Raw genomic sequence first — 14132 nt, 5'->3', positions numbered from 1 at the left:
AGGAATTATCCAAACGGATCTCTTCGTCGAGGTCGGCTCGCTACGCGTCTAGAGATACGATAATATTGTGATAAAACCAAATGAAGGTCGGCACAATTAGCGTAGTGCCGGATCGTTTCATTCAAGCAGCAGGCCCCATGTTTTTCTTATTTTTTTGGAGATGTTAGCATCTTCCCAATATCTTAGCACGTAGCTATAGTAGATTATATTCCTCTACCGGTCGCAAAACGAACAAAGACGTGTCAGAAATACAAAAATTCCTCCCCAGCTCCCTGTTGGGATCGTTTGACAATCGTTCCTCAGGGATTCGTGCTCGGTCCTTTCATTTTTGTTTCCCCCACCATGATGGAAACTTGGCATTAAACGTCCCTGTGAGTTAGAAAATTAAAAGATAACATACCAACACCCTCATCGCTGCTCACTGTGGGCTAACATTACACTCCCTCGTAAGAAATAACGTAAACTTCAACTGACATCGCTTTTTATGTCTGGCGAAGGAGTCGCCAAGTAGTATAACCAATCCCTTCCTCTCAGATGAAACGATCGGCCTATCAGGGGCCAATGGCCTCGATGAACAGACCCCCGGCTCCCACAATGAAGACAAATGGAGATACAGTTACCGGGGTCCGATATTAACTTTCACCCGGGGGCCCCCGACCCACGGCTCCCACACGGAGATTTAAATAGTTGAGGTAGAATAAATGGTCGCCTCCCACCGTTCCCACAAAGACCTAATTTACAGCCAAGCTATTGTTTAAAGGTTTTTCATGCCACCGTATAAAATGTTGTACATGGACAGAGATTTTATGACCTCTAGCTGAAATTCAAACTCCCCCCCCTCAAAAAAAACAGCGAATAACAACTGAAGCTGTTATTAAAACAATAAGATGCTTTAAAAAGCTCAATATTATTCACATATTTCATTTTTACGACCACCTGCGCGACTTTTAACGATCGTCCAGCAGAAGGTAGGACGGATTCTAGGGTTTAAAAGCGATACAGGCAGGATTTGGTTGCGGGATAAGGTAGAAATCTTAAGACGAGGGATTTAGAAGGCCCGTGAACACCCCCCTCCGGGGATACTGCATCGTGGCTAAGGTGGGAGGAAGAGCGGCGCTGTGTGCAAGGCCATTTTAGGGATGAATGATGTTCACGAGGGACGACCGACGTCAGCTTGGCCTTTAAAGGACCCATCTCCGCTGGTGCTCCATCTGGCAAAGCGTCCCGCTGGAAACCCCCCACCCCCACCCGCTCTGTAGAGGAAGACATTCGTTCTGATCCCACAACTTTTTACAGCATGAATGAAAACGAAACGAGCCGTTCTTGTTAGCTTAGCGTGCATGTGCTGCATGTTTTATGAGCAGGAGAAAGGATAATAATAGCGTCAGCGTAGCGTAAATCAATTAAATCGGTCTTGATATACTGGTTCATGTGAGCTAGCTAACTTAATCAAGACTCTGCAGCTGCTGCAAGTGCCTCTGCACAGTAGTGCTTTGAGCTACATGCTAATGTCAGTGTGCTAACATGGTCAAAGAGGTGAGCTGACACCTCCCACTGGGAATCGAACCACCAATCTTGAAATTGACTAAATGACGACTCAAATACACCAATCAGGAAATGTCCAGCTCATAGAAGATTTATGGGATCTGAACTTCCTGCCATTAAGGATCGGTTCGCTGCTTTGACCCCCACCCCCCACTTGAAGAATCCCTCTCACCTCAACCGAACCGCCGCCGGTGTGGCACTTGGACACGGCTCGACAGGAGAAGGCACGCGTAAATTATCCATGTGAAGCTGCTGGGGTCGGTTCACCCGGACCACCATGGTGGTTAGAGGGAGCGTGGGACCCACGTCCAGACCCGGACCACGGCTTATTTATGGACCCACAGCCACGCAGAACTTTAAGTGATCCCTTGTGTTTTAGAACAGGGACCGTATTGCAGGACCGTTCTGACATTACAGCCTTCCAGAACAATTTAATCACATTTTCCGAAGACAAACACAAATCAAAGGAAACGACGTGACTTGAAGCCACAATCAGTATTTTTAGATTAAGACGACGGCGGCCTTGAATTTAGTTTCCCTCTCCCCGTCCTGTGAGACTGAACAGAGGGCATCGCTGCCCCGTTGGGGTCGCGTTTAAGGTTCACGACACGCATCCGGGTGTTTCCCTTTTAACTCCTTCCTGTCTTTGGTTCCCTGGTCCGTTTGACTTTACAACCTGCATATTTTCAGGCGTGCTACACGCGTGTTAATCCTGACGCTGATCACAGGCGGTGGGGGGCGACGACCGACGACTTCAGCCGCTGGGACGGCAATCAAAGGTTGGACCAGGACCAAATTCAACAGCTCTTAACAAGTCGGGACGACTCCCTGGCTCGTCTGAGGGGTCCTCCGTGTTTTTCTTTGTTGGGAACTTTGATAGCTTAATCAGGCGCTTAGAAAGACGCGGTTTTTGCTTCGCTTGGAGCTCATTAGCACTTTTCTGCGGCTCCCGATGAGGGCGAACACTCAGCAGCTTGTTCTCCAGGCTCTCTGGTTTTCACTCCGCTCGACACTCCAAAAGCAAATATTTTGGCTGCGATGGATTCCGTCAGGATTGCAGAACTGTAAATATGACATCCCTAATCATGTCAGGATCCATAGTAGGAGAAAAATGAAAGGCATGAAATGGAAAAAGCTGCAATTATCTAATTTAAGCAAAGAGCTCATTTGAGTTGTGGAGGGTAGGGGCCGGCATCCCGACTAATTACTGCCTTTATGACATGAGATTAAGACGATACGGTTCAAAGCAGGCTTCTGAAGTGCAGACAAGAAACAGCCTCCCTTGTTAACCTCTTTCATAATTGCAAAATGAGACACAATAGTCCAACAGCAATTTTTTTCTTGAAGCAGGAACACCAAACGGCAAAATAAAAGCGCGTCTGGTTTGTCTCAGCAGAACGAATGCGGAGTATTTACGCTCGGAGCGTTTTCATCCACGAGAAGACGCGTCTGATCTCCCGGACGGACGCTACACGCGGCTACGGTTTCAGTGTTTAGCCACGCATCAGACACATGTGTTTTCCATTGTTGAAAATGTTTTGTGTATTGTCCTTGGCTCCGGGACGATCAGAAGAAGCGATATGATAAAGGTGGAAGAAGGAGGCTTCAACCTTTGGAGCATCCTCTCCAAATCTGACAGATTTCACTGGCTTGAATAATGATGCAATAACAAGAGGAGCAAAGGGCCGGGTGCGCTTCCATTCCTTGTCGTGACCCGTGGCTGACCTACAAATGTGGAAGCGATTATAGAAAAATGGATGATACCTCCAGCACATTGTTCCAATTCCCTTGGAGAAACACCGAAACACACTCAATCTTTTATATGCATGCAATTAGGATGTAAGCAAAGCGCGTCTCTGGCAATTATTCATCTCCTGGTGCGGAATCTGGAAACGTATAATTACTAGTATTTGCAGAAGGAGGAGTCGTTAGCATGTGTGCACATCTAAGTTGTCACGGTGATAGAACCCGTTTGAGTGGGCGTAATTTAAGTTTTATGCACAATTTACTCATATTTAAATGACATAAAGCTCAAAATCTTCCTCCGCGCTGGAATTAAATGTGATAAAACCGACATGGAATTGCAGAAATATTGCCATCAAGAGTAGCCGGATTTCTCGTGAATCTGAAAATTCCCACACTGCATGGGACCCTGAAGATGCAAACGTATTCGTTCGTCTCCGTCCTCCACTCTCCTTGGTGCCAAGGGTGTCGACAGCGCTGTCGGTGCCGCCAGACTTCAACACGTTGACTGAGCTTCGTCCGCCCCCCACCCCCGCCCCACCAAACGCCGAAGGGAGGAAACAATCCATCAGCCGGCAATGGGGCAATCCTGCAATCAAGCACCCCTCACACATGTGCTGTAACAATCAGCGGGGAATTCACGGAGGATGCACGGGGGCGACGTGTCGGCGAAACCTGCTAATACGGACGAATGCATCGTAAAATAGTCATCGCTTGATTCGAGTTTGTCTTCGCTGGGACGCGAAGCTCAAGCGGAAAAAAAAAAAAATCGCTGGAACCGCGCTCATGCCATCGAAACTTCTTTTCCCTTTCCGCCCGCCCTCCCCCTTTTAAAATCGACTGGATAGCGTTTCAGCTCGGCCCGTCTGAAGCCATCGAGGTTTCTCTGAGATCTATATGGAAAAGGAGCAATCACTTGACTTCCATCCTGCCCTTATTTTTCCGAAACCACCGGCGTATCGAGTACAAGAGCTCTCGCTCGTAAGTCGACCAGGAAATATGGCCCACGGGACACGTATTATGGTTTTTCACCAAAACCAGCAAGATAAACACAATTCCGCTTTTTTAAAAATATATATAACGTGCCCATCCATCCGTCCAAATTTCCTCTGGAAGTCCTGCCCGGCGTGGAAGAGCAGCGTCTCTATCGTGGATGTGAAAACAGGAGGCAACGCAACGCCAAGTTTCATCAAACGCTTAATCCCAGAAGTATTAGTCATGGCAAAAGAAATCAGCTGACATCACTATTGTACGGGTAACAGGAGGCCGGTGGAAGACGACCAATGGTGCCAAAGTAAGCTACCCTGACAGCCGGGTGGGTAAATTAATCAGCGATGGAGGTATTAGCGGTCGATTACGTTATTAGATCACCTTCACCTTATTTACTGCATTGCTGTGATGTCATACTCACCGTGTTTCCATAATGAGTTTTTATTAGAAGAAAAAGAAGAAGAAGAAGCCTTATTTGTTATTATTCAATTACACAATCGTACAATAAAATTGTGAGGTCAGATGGAGGGTTGGTCGGCCCGCTGCATGCTGGGCACGCTTGCCACTGTGGGCCAACGTGACCTAGAGATCCTTAGACGCATGTTTTTCATAATGTTAGGGGGAAACCAGAGTACCCGGAGAACACGGACACGGAGAGAACACGCAAACGCCAGACAGAAAGGCCACAATGGACATGTGGGGGTTTGAACTCATGACCAACTGTTGTCATAGCAGCAGCTCAAAACACGATAAACAAGCGATGTATAAAATATTCTTGATCCCCGGAGGATGAACCCGACGGGGTGTAGGTAGTGGCGTTGGTCTCCAGTGCCATCAAAAGGTCTCAGCGAGGTCATTTCTTCCTTTAACCCACCAATTAGCAACTGTTAGCTGCTATGCTAACAGCTATGCTAGTTATTTCTACGAGTTTAGGGGCAGCAATGTTGATTACATCGATTTAAAAACCCAGCAGTTGTCAGCTTGTTGAACAGTCACCTCTGACTGTTCACATGCTATTGGCATTTAGCAATGCTGTCGCCAAGGAGATGAGAATTATCTTTGGGGTGATGGCAAGAGAGGAACTGTTGCAACTCACCTTCCACACATTTAAAGGAACTTTTGAATCAGAAGTCTTTTTGGTTTCCTGTGATTGGTTGGTTCTTTTCACGCGAGGGAAGCTTTTACGATTCATTTTCGTCAAAAACGTTAGCGGTTCTTTGAGCACTTCCCTCCACGTCAAACTTTCACCAAGACTGGAGAAACAGGAGACGGATGAGAACGTTTTAGCGATATCTGACAAGTCATACATCATTCCCTTAAATACACTTGACTCTCTTAAAGTCAATTTATTCAGCGAACATGTGCCTGAGGCCGTGTTCCTTCAGAGCGCCGCTGAAATGTGGAAATCCCATTAAGTTTCTCTTTCACAGTTTACAGAGCAAAATCACCAACTGCACGGTCATGAAGACAAAACCTCATGTGTCCTCCTTCATGGTTAGCGTCGAGTCAAAGCTCGCCCAGGTGATGGAGACGGAGAGGAAACATTTGGCTTCAACCACACAGGAAGAGCTGAAACGGATCAGAGCACCCCCCCCCCCAATCCAGCTCCCACATAAGAACCCCCGTCTACCCTGTTTTCTCAGGAGCTTTTGGGCTTACAGCTGTCTAAATATGCTACCGTGGTGAACTCCCTGCCGGCGAGGTGTTACAGAGGCGACGGCTGTCCGGGCGGTAAAACGGGGCGGAGGGAAATGGAACGAAAAGAGCGATGTTTAAAAAAAAAAAAAATTTTTAAAGTGAAAGAGGAAAGCAGCGATGACTAATAAAAGGTGCATTTTCTCAAAGATTCTGAGCGTCATCAGATAAGGTGAGAAGAAGGAGCATCATCACAACACCTGGACGATCCGGCGCTGCAGCCTCCACAGCTCAGCAGCGGCCTCTTGTGTCTGCAAGGCAGAACTGCGGAGCCCAGAGAAGTCATCTTGATTCAGTCGAACGTTACGATTCTGTCATGCACATTGCTCCACATTCATCACAGCAGACTTTGACCTTTGACCTCTCCACCGAGAGCGAAGCAGCTTGACGAGATCTTTCGGAATTAACCGCGGGAGAAGAGTGGCAATAAAAAGCAGAAATCCCCGCGCTCCAAATATCGTTTTACAATAAACACACTTGTGCAGACGCATCGGGAGGCCGTGGGAGGCTCGTCTGGAGGGCTTGGGGTGGTCCCAAGTCTTCTCGAGTGTGTCAGAGGTTTACATAAACCTGTAGCTTCTGGCATTGCACGCAAAATCAGAGGGTGTTAAAATAAATCCTCGGCGTTGGAATATACACGGTTTGCACGTATGCGTGCTTTTTAAATCGTTAGCAGACACTTTGATTTGCCCCCGTCATCAAATTCCCCCCCTAGTCCAGCGGTGCGTTCGAGTGCCGCCGCAGGCTGAGCTCATCTCAGAGGGCTTCACTCCAGGCCCTCTAATTGGTGTCTATTGCAGGCTAGTGCCGTGCAATTGAGGACTAAACCGCTCCTTCATCCCTGGTAACACCCCGTCTCCACCTCCGCCGCCCATCACTCCATCATCGAAGTCAAGACAAGCACCTCCGCTGTCATTACCCCAGCGAGGTGTTGCTTGATTGTCTGCGGTTTGGCCTGCAAACACAACGCAACAACGGACGACAACATACTCTTGAGATCCTTTTATTTGTCGCTCTCTCGCTTTTCTAAGTGACGTCAAGCATTTCTGCAGCCATCGAATGATGAATGGCCTCACAGGTATTCTGATTTGGCTCCACGGCGTCGCACGAGAAGATTAACTCCGTAAATCAGAGAAACAACAACACAGTGCAGACGTTTCAACGGGGAACAATGCAGTCGTTGTGACTCAACTAACATCTTGGATCTCGCTTTCCCTCGAGACAAAGTTTTCATGGCAGAACCTTCATCGTCCTCCATAAATCCGGATGCTTCGATACTCTGCTGGGTCGCCTTTCATTGCGCGCTGCTTTGGGAATCAGAGGAGGGAGCGTGTGACTCATAGATGACACTAACATTCTCTCTTGAGGGTCAGAATCCATCATGACTTCAAAAGAGATCTCAGGAAAAAGCCAAGGTAGAGCCAAACCTGCTTGGAGTTCCAAAACCCGGTTGAGAAATCACACCAACACGCTCTGGCGCTAACGTCCCAATCCTCAAACTTCACATCGTGTGGATGCTTCGACTACTTTTGCTTCTCTTATCCTACCAGCTTCCCCCCGAACCCGGTGTCCGGCGCATCTGGTAAGCATCAACGGAATTACTGCCACGTTTCCAGTTGAATAGAAAAGGCCTTGTTCTGGAGGCCTCGGCGGTTTCTGCACCCGTGTTCAAATCGGAGACCGGGCCACGCTCGTAATCTGCAAACTTTCCCCCCTGCATCGGCACTCGGAGGCAAGACCGCCTGCGATCGGCACGCATGGTCTGCGGAAGACCGCAAGGCCACGTCTGATCGGCTGGCGTGTACGACACGACTGCACATGCAACACTATCCAACAAACAGTGTGAGAGTGATGGAGACAGCGACAACCGAGAGAGAGCCTTAAATTGGGCTGCATTTTAAGGCTTGTGTGCTGTAAAAAGATTTGGTGTAAGTATGCCGTCTGGCGTTCCAAAGCACTTCTCACTTTTGAGCTTGGAAAAGGCTCAGGGTCATTATTCAATCTTGTGGTTTGTGGACAGATTACTTTCTCTCCCATGGCTCGTTTTAAGCACAAAATAAAATTGTGTATGTGTGTGTGTATGTGTGTGCGTGCAATTTCATGGTCTTGATTTCCTCATGTTTACAATGAGAGCGGTTACATCAGTTTACAGTGATGCACCAGCGACAGAGACAGACCACCATGTTCTCTCTGCGAGGATCAAAAACGTCTTTCAATGGACTCGAAGTCCGTCGCTAGACGTGCTGAGCTCAGCGCCGACCCACACCGCGCCTCAAAGTTGCTCTAAACGCCCGACTGACGGGCACAACGTCTTTCTTGTCGCCCGCAATAGTTCATCTCGCGTTAAGGGACGGCGATGTTGATTACACCGATTTAAACGCTTAACAGGAGTCGGCTTGTTGGAAACCTCTGACTGTTAGAGCTAATTTATTGTGAACATCAAAGCCCAGAAGAGGGGGGCCCGATGTGAATGTGTTCTGGAAGCTAACGCGTGCAGATGAAATGGACCAAACGGAGCAGTATCAGCAGGAACCACTGGGGGCAGCGTAGGCCCGACGCGACAAAGAAGAACAAACTCAATGTTCCCTCTATTGTCATCATTTCCAACTCTTCTCTAACTTCTCATGGTGCTCTTGTAGCATGAATTAGCTTGAGATGTCAACGCCATTTTTCAACTTGGGGGTGCCTGGGGACAGTTGGGCGGAGCTTGTCAAAATCAGGCTTCTAATCATGGAATTTATCGTCATGACGACTGATGCAGTGACGGAACAGAGGACGGCGGATGTCAACCGCTAAAGTTGACATACGCCAACTTTAGCGGCAGCTAAGAGATGTCAACGCCATTAGCAGTAGCTAAAGTTGGCGTATGTCAGAACTCAACTTTGAGCAAAGCATCTTGGGATCAAGAACAGAAACAAAACACCGATAAACGTCCAAAGCGTCAGAGAAAGTCCACCGAAGGAGATCAGGAGCTGCAAAACTCTGGTAGCCGATGAGTTAAAAGCGTCCGCCTTCCGGTAAACCCCCTCCCCCGCTTGGCTCAGCGCTCCAGAAAACAAAGCCTGGCAGGACAGTTGGGTAAACTGGGGGGTGTGTTATGTTTGCTTTACCCCCCTCAGGTACACGCCCCAGCCCTGGCCACGCAAAGCCATTAGGACCCACTTGAAAGCCGGGGCTGCGTTCTGGTTTGCACGCGGCCCGCTGCTCAACCCAAACGCCGCTCCGCATGGATGGCGAGGATCTTTCAGCAGCACGTTATTATTGCTGTAACTCAGGATAACACTGTTGCTCACACTGGATTTCAGTTACACGGCTGCAGGGCCGCCTGAGCCAAGCGCCCCATTACGAACACCTCATATAGAAGCTTACACTGGAGCGCTACCGACGTTATAAAAGTTACAGCCCCCCTACAGTTAGCTGCTTTATTTCTGCTGCAAGGTGAAAAACAACTTAGCCTTGACACACTTTTTATCCCACCTCCCTCTGGCTTCGCTTCGCGCCGCTCCCGCCCCTGCCAGCCATGCCTTCGCCATCCCGACAGTCCCGTAAATCAGCGCGGTACTTCCAGGAATCCCATTAGCGGGCTGGTAAACAAGCTAGCGGAGCTAATAACAACTACGTCGGCTGCAAGACTTTACTAATTATTGGGCATCACAACCATTATCGGGAGCTAGAGAGGTAGATCTTCTGGACTCTTCCCGCATGTGAGGCATCCAACCACCTGGTGCCCACCTGCATGCCCTGCCCCCCCACTTCAAACAGCCTGTTCCCAGACCTGTCAAAGGGCCTGCTTCATATCCTGTCAGCTCATGTGGTATTTATTCCTAAACCATGTTATTTCACGACACTGTGAGCATCACACACAAAGGAAATAATTTCTACACTTGTCAGGCCATGACATTCCAGCAGTTCATTTTTTCGTTGGCCAACGTTTAAACCATTTGCTCCCCGGAGATTCGCGTCAGGACCCTCAAGATTCCGATCCTGATCCAATCCCTCCAGTCCGGAGTCCAAGAGTTTGGGTGGGGTGCCCTCCAGAATGAGAACGTCTGAGGTTGAAATATGTTATTTGCTGCAAAATGTGAAAGAATGGAACCACATTTACGGAAAAGCATTGAACAATGTTGCCTGAAGGCACCTCTGGAAGAGAATCAACGGATAAAGGCATTAAAGAAGGGCATGAATGGCATCAACCAACACCTTCAGGAGGCAATTAGTCCCACAATCCAGAGCTGGGACGTCCAGAAGATTCCAGGACGAATGTTTTCGGTGCCTGTGCATGCCGATCGCGAAACACAACGCAAACATCTGCGATGGAAAGCGCAACCTGAAATGTAAACAATCACAAATCAATCCCCTCCTTCTCCACCCTGCGTAGAACGGGTTCGTGCCTTCACACGTCCGGGCGGGAGGAGCGAGGCATTTGGGGTGTGAGGGGGTGAATCAAAGACTTGGTGTATATGCGTGATGACACGCGATGGCGTTTGATGCTTAAGGTGCAGAAATCACATCCACATGGAGCGCCGATTGCGCAACGTAGCAGATGCACATCGGCGCGCAAACAACTGCTGGATTACATGAGGGTGAGGGCCTCTGCAGATGGGAGTGTGTGTGCAACAGTAGCCAGCAACACACTGCTTGTTGCATGCAATCACACACACCCACGTTTTGTTATGTGGGTGTTGTGGTGAGGTCTTGTCCCTGGTGGTATTACCTCAGCAGCGGCGCTCCAGTACCCGCAGAGCGCTGGTGTGAGACCACATCAAGCTGGGAGGGGTAATCAATGTGGCAGCGTGAAGGCCAGGGCTTTACTGAACACATCTGTTGATGGAATAAACACAGGGGCGAGCGGCGAATCCGCCGTCCAACGCCACGTGGCTTCGCACCGCATTTACCAGCGCTCAGCACTTTCTTGGAGACCGCCAGGACCGAGCCAGACGCCGGTCGGCTCGCCAAAACGGACGAGTCGGGAAGACTAACGTCTGCTAACTCGCTGATCCTCTGCTCGTTCCTTTCCTTTTCTCGCTCGAGAAGCACAGCGGACGTCTCGACGGTCAAATGTGTCACCCCTGCGCCTGCAGAGCAACTCAGAGAACCCAAGTTCTCTGAGTCTCCCAGCATGCAAAGCCAACAAATCCAGAGAAAATCGACTTCTGTGAAGAGTAAATACGAGCAAAGCTATGATGATGTCACTATCGCCAGTGGTCGATTGGTTTCACTTCATTTTGGTGAAGTTTCCTCTTTAGGATTGTGCTGGTTGGCTTTGAGGGTCACCGTTAGGGTACCACCTGGTACCCCCCATCAGCTCCTGCAGCTCAGGTTAGCCTTAAACAGGAGATGCCACAGGTAAAGGTCGAGCTACAGTGTCTGGCGTCACACATCGTTGCTTCTTGAAGTACTTGAGCTTCTCCCTCTTCGTCGCCATGGACCCACAATCGGATCGTCTCACTCAGGACGAGTGACTCTGGTACCCGGATTAACCTCTGTAGGACTGGACGCTTGAAGCTAGCCTTGCCGTTGCAGTAAGACCTCTGAGACTTCCTGGAGTCAGCAATCATTTCCTGGCGGCGAGTCCGTGTAAACCGCTCAGCGTCCATCATCTCGTGTCGCGTTGGTCAGTGTGGACGTTTTGTTTTCTTGTCAGAGACGTGTTGACAATATGTTTACTTCAGGCGTTTCTCACCAACACGCATGAATGAGTTCATTTTGGAAGCATTCGAACCCCACATGGTTTCCATCAACCTCTTTTCCTCGCTAAAAACTTCCTCCTTCCTCCTTCCTTTCTGATCCTTTAGTTTGCATACATACAACATTGTTTTTTAGATTTCTAATTCTGTTACACATCTGACATGGATGCAGATGTAACCTCCTGCATCTGCAAGAGACCAGCGGCTACCTAGCCGGGGTAAGAGATAGCCCATTTCACAACGTTAGGGCCTCAGGAATCCCCTAAAGGTTTAACCTGAAGTGGCGCTTACCCCCAGGGAGGGGGTGCTCGGCATACAGGGGGGGGGCAAAAGCCTTGAGGCTAAACATCCTTTCCGCCTGCCAAGGCTAACACGCCCATTCTTTTAATGAAGACAAATGAAGTGTTTAATTGTGCGAGACTGTTGCCCTTTCCACCTGTCGCTGCACGAAAAACACAGCTGCTACTGAACGACGGGCCTCTAGCGCTACGACCCCCCCAACCCCACTCGCTCGCCACCCGGACGGCCTCTCGGTCCATCTCGCCCAGCCTCAATTACCCCGAGCTCTGACATCCTGCCAAAGGCACACTACTCGCCCTGAAGGTTTTTTAGAAAGGGAGGGGGATAGAAAAAAAGCCCCTCGCTGTTACTGCCTGAGGTGCAATTGAGCATGCAAAAACATTAAAGCCTGAATTACTTGGCTTGTGATGAAGTAAGAGAGAGCGAGAGGGCAGAGACGGATAGACGTCTAACAAAACATCTCAGATCCAGAAGAAAGACGACAGGAAGAAAAGGTGAGGAAGCAGAACAACGAACAACGGTGCAGAACGACGGAACCGTTCCAGGAAACATGTGAAGACAGGAAGAGTTTGAGCGCGCTCAGAGCGGGCGTCCAATCAGAGATGAGAGGACTGGAGTTACAAAACAGTCCGAAATTGGACTGTTCGGGTCGCGATTGGTGACGGCATGAAAGTTCTATCACCTTGGTGGAGCTAAAAGATTACTAAATATATATGGACAACAAAATAATCTTAAAGGGCTTACAAAAAAAATGAAAAGACCGCTAGCTGTTGCTAACATGTTAACATAACTTTTGTTAACTTGTGGTCAAGGTAGGTTTTGACAACTCACGATTCATCGGGAAAAATAAACACCATTAGTTTCTCTTACTTGAACCTGTTGGTGGAATAGCGATTTTGTTTGGTTAAACATGGATAAACTTTTTCAAGCTAGCTTAGCATTGTTGAAATCAACTGCAATAAAGAGAAGAGAAACTCGAGTTTGAGTCTCACAGGGATAAAATCTAATTCTGCCCCCTACTGGCCAAAAAATATCTGCAGATTCCGACCAGATGGATCAGTTTATTATTATTGATCCCAGGATATTCTTTCCTCTTTCTCCATCAATCCCTCAAAAATTCGCTCCCAGACTTCATTTGAAGCCGTAAAGTTTCCCATTCACAAAAAAATAATCAATTATAGATTATTTATACCCGCAGCTGAAGGCTTTGTCAGCTTCTGAAAACATTTCAGGGGTTTTGAATTAGCGGCCACAGATCAAACTAACATGCCGGGAATATTCATTAACGCGAGGGTCGTAGTCCGAGCAAATTTACGACCATCTGTTGTGTTTATCTTCTGAGTCATGCTCATTCGGTCACGTCTTGGGGATGGAGGGCGGGGGGATGGTTGGGAAGACTTTCTCAGACTCGCCAGCCACCAGACCCCCCGCGCACTCTGATTCAGGAAAACCTCAACCCAATAAACTTAGTTAATATTTGTTTATGGCTGCTGACATTCGCTGAAGCTCCCCAGTACACGCTCGCCATCACATAATAAATACGGGTAATTTACAAAGGTATGTTCGGCCTTAGCTATTTAAGACAGCTGTATTTCATCGGAGTCGTTCTTGCGGAGGCTGCCAGGAAAAACACTTCCCTTCAGAGAGAACAATTCATCTGTGGCCTCTTAAGGGATCGAGGAAAGGGTGCTGGGGAGGTCAGTCGTATTGCCCACCAGCCGACCCTGGCACACACTCCCCAAAGTTAAACAAGAGAAAAGGAATACACTTCGGAGTTCTGAGATCCGCCTCCTGGGTCGTTCGCTAATTAAGCGCCGTTTGTCTTGGATTCGTACCAAGATCCGGGATCCGACGTGGAGCGGCTCCGCGGGCGCTCGGAGACCGGAGTCCAGCGGGCGCTGAAAGGAATCGCAAGCGTGGCTCCTGGAAGTCTGCAGGCTAGACGTTAGCGTCAGATGTAGCATAGCCGTCCCATTTCAGAAAAAGCTCATTATTCTGTCCCATCATGAGCATCTTTGGCAAAAGGCAAACAATTTATTTAATTTAGGGAAAGACTGAGATTTTCTATCATTGTTACACCTGATATTCACCAATATGTTAAGGTTAAAAGGAAGCAAACTTTTAAAAATGATTTTTCTGTCCTATCGTCTAATGGAGTGAGTAAAATTTACC

At 48.5% G+C, this 14132-nt stretch overlaps 1 protein-coding gene across 3 annotated transcripts in view; it reads right to left on the bottom strand.

The window, feature by feature from the left end:
- The window catches only part of adamtsl3 (ADAMTS-like 3), a 68824-nt gene that overhangs the window by 28162 nt on the left and 26530 nt on the right, over nucleotides 1-14132 (bottom strand). The window lies entirely within an intron of this gene.

Source organism: Antennarius striatus, chromosome 23 (genome assembly GCF_040054535.1).
Source record: "Antennarius striatus isolate MH-2024 chromosome 23, ASM4005453v1, whole genome shotgun sequence".
Taxonomy (NCBI): Eukaryota; Metazoa; Chordata; class Actinopteri; order Lophiiformes; family Antennariidae; genus Antennarius; species Antennarius striatus.
This window is presented reverse-complemented; position numbering and strand designations above follow the sequence as displayed.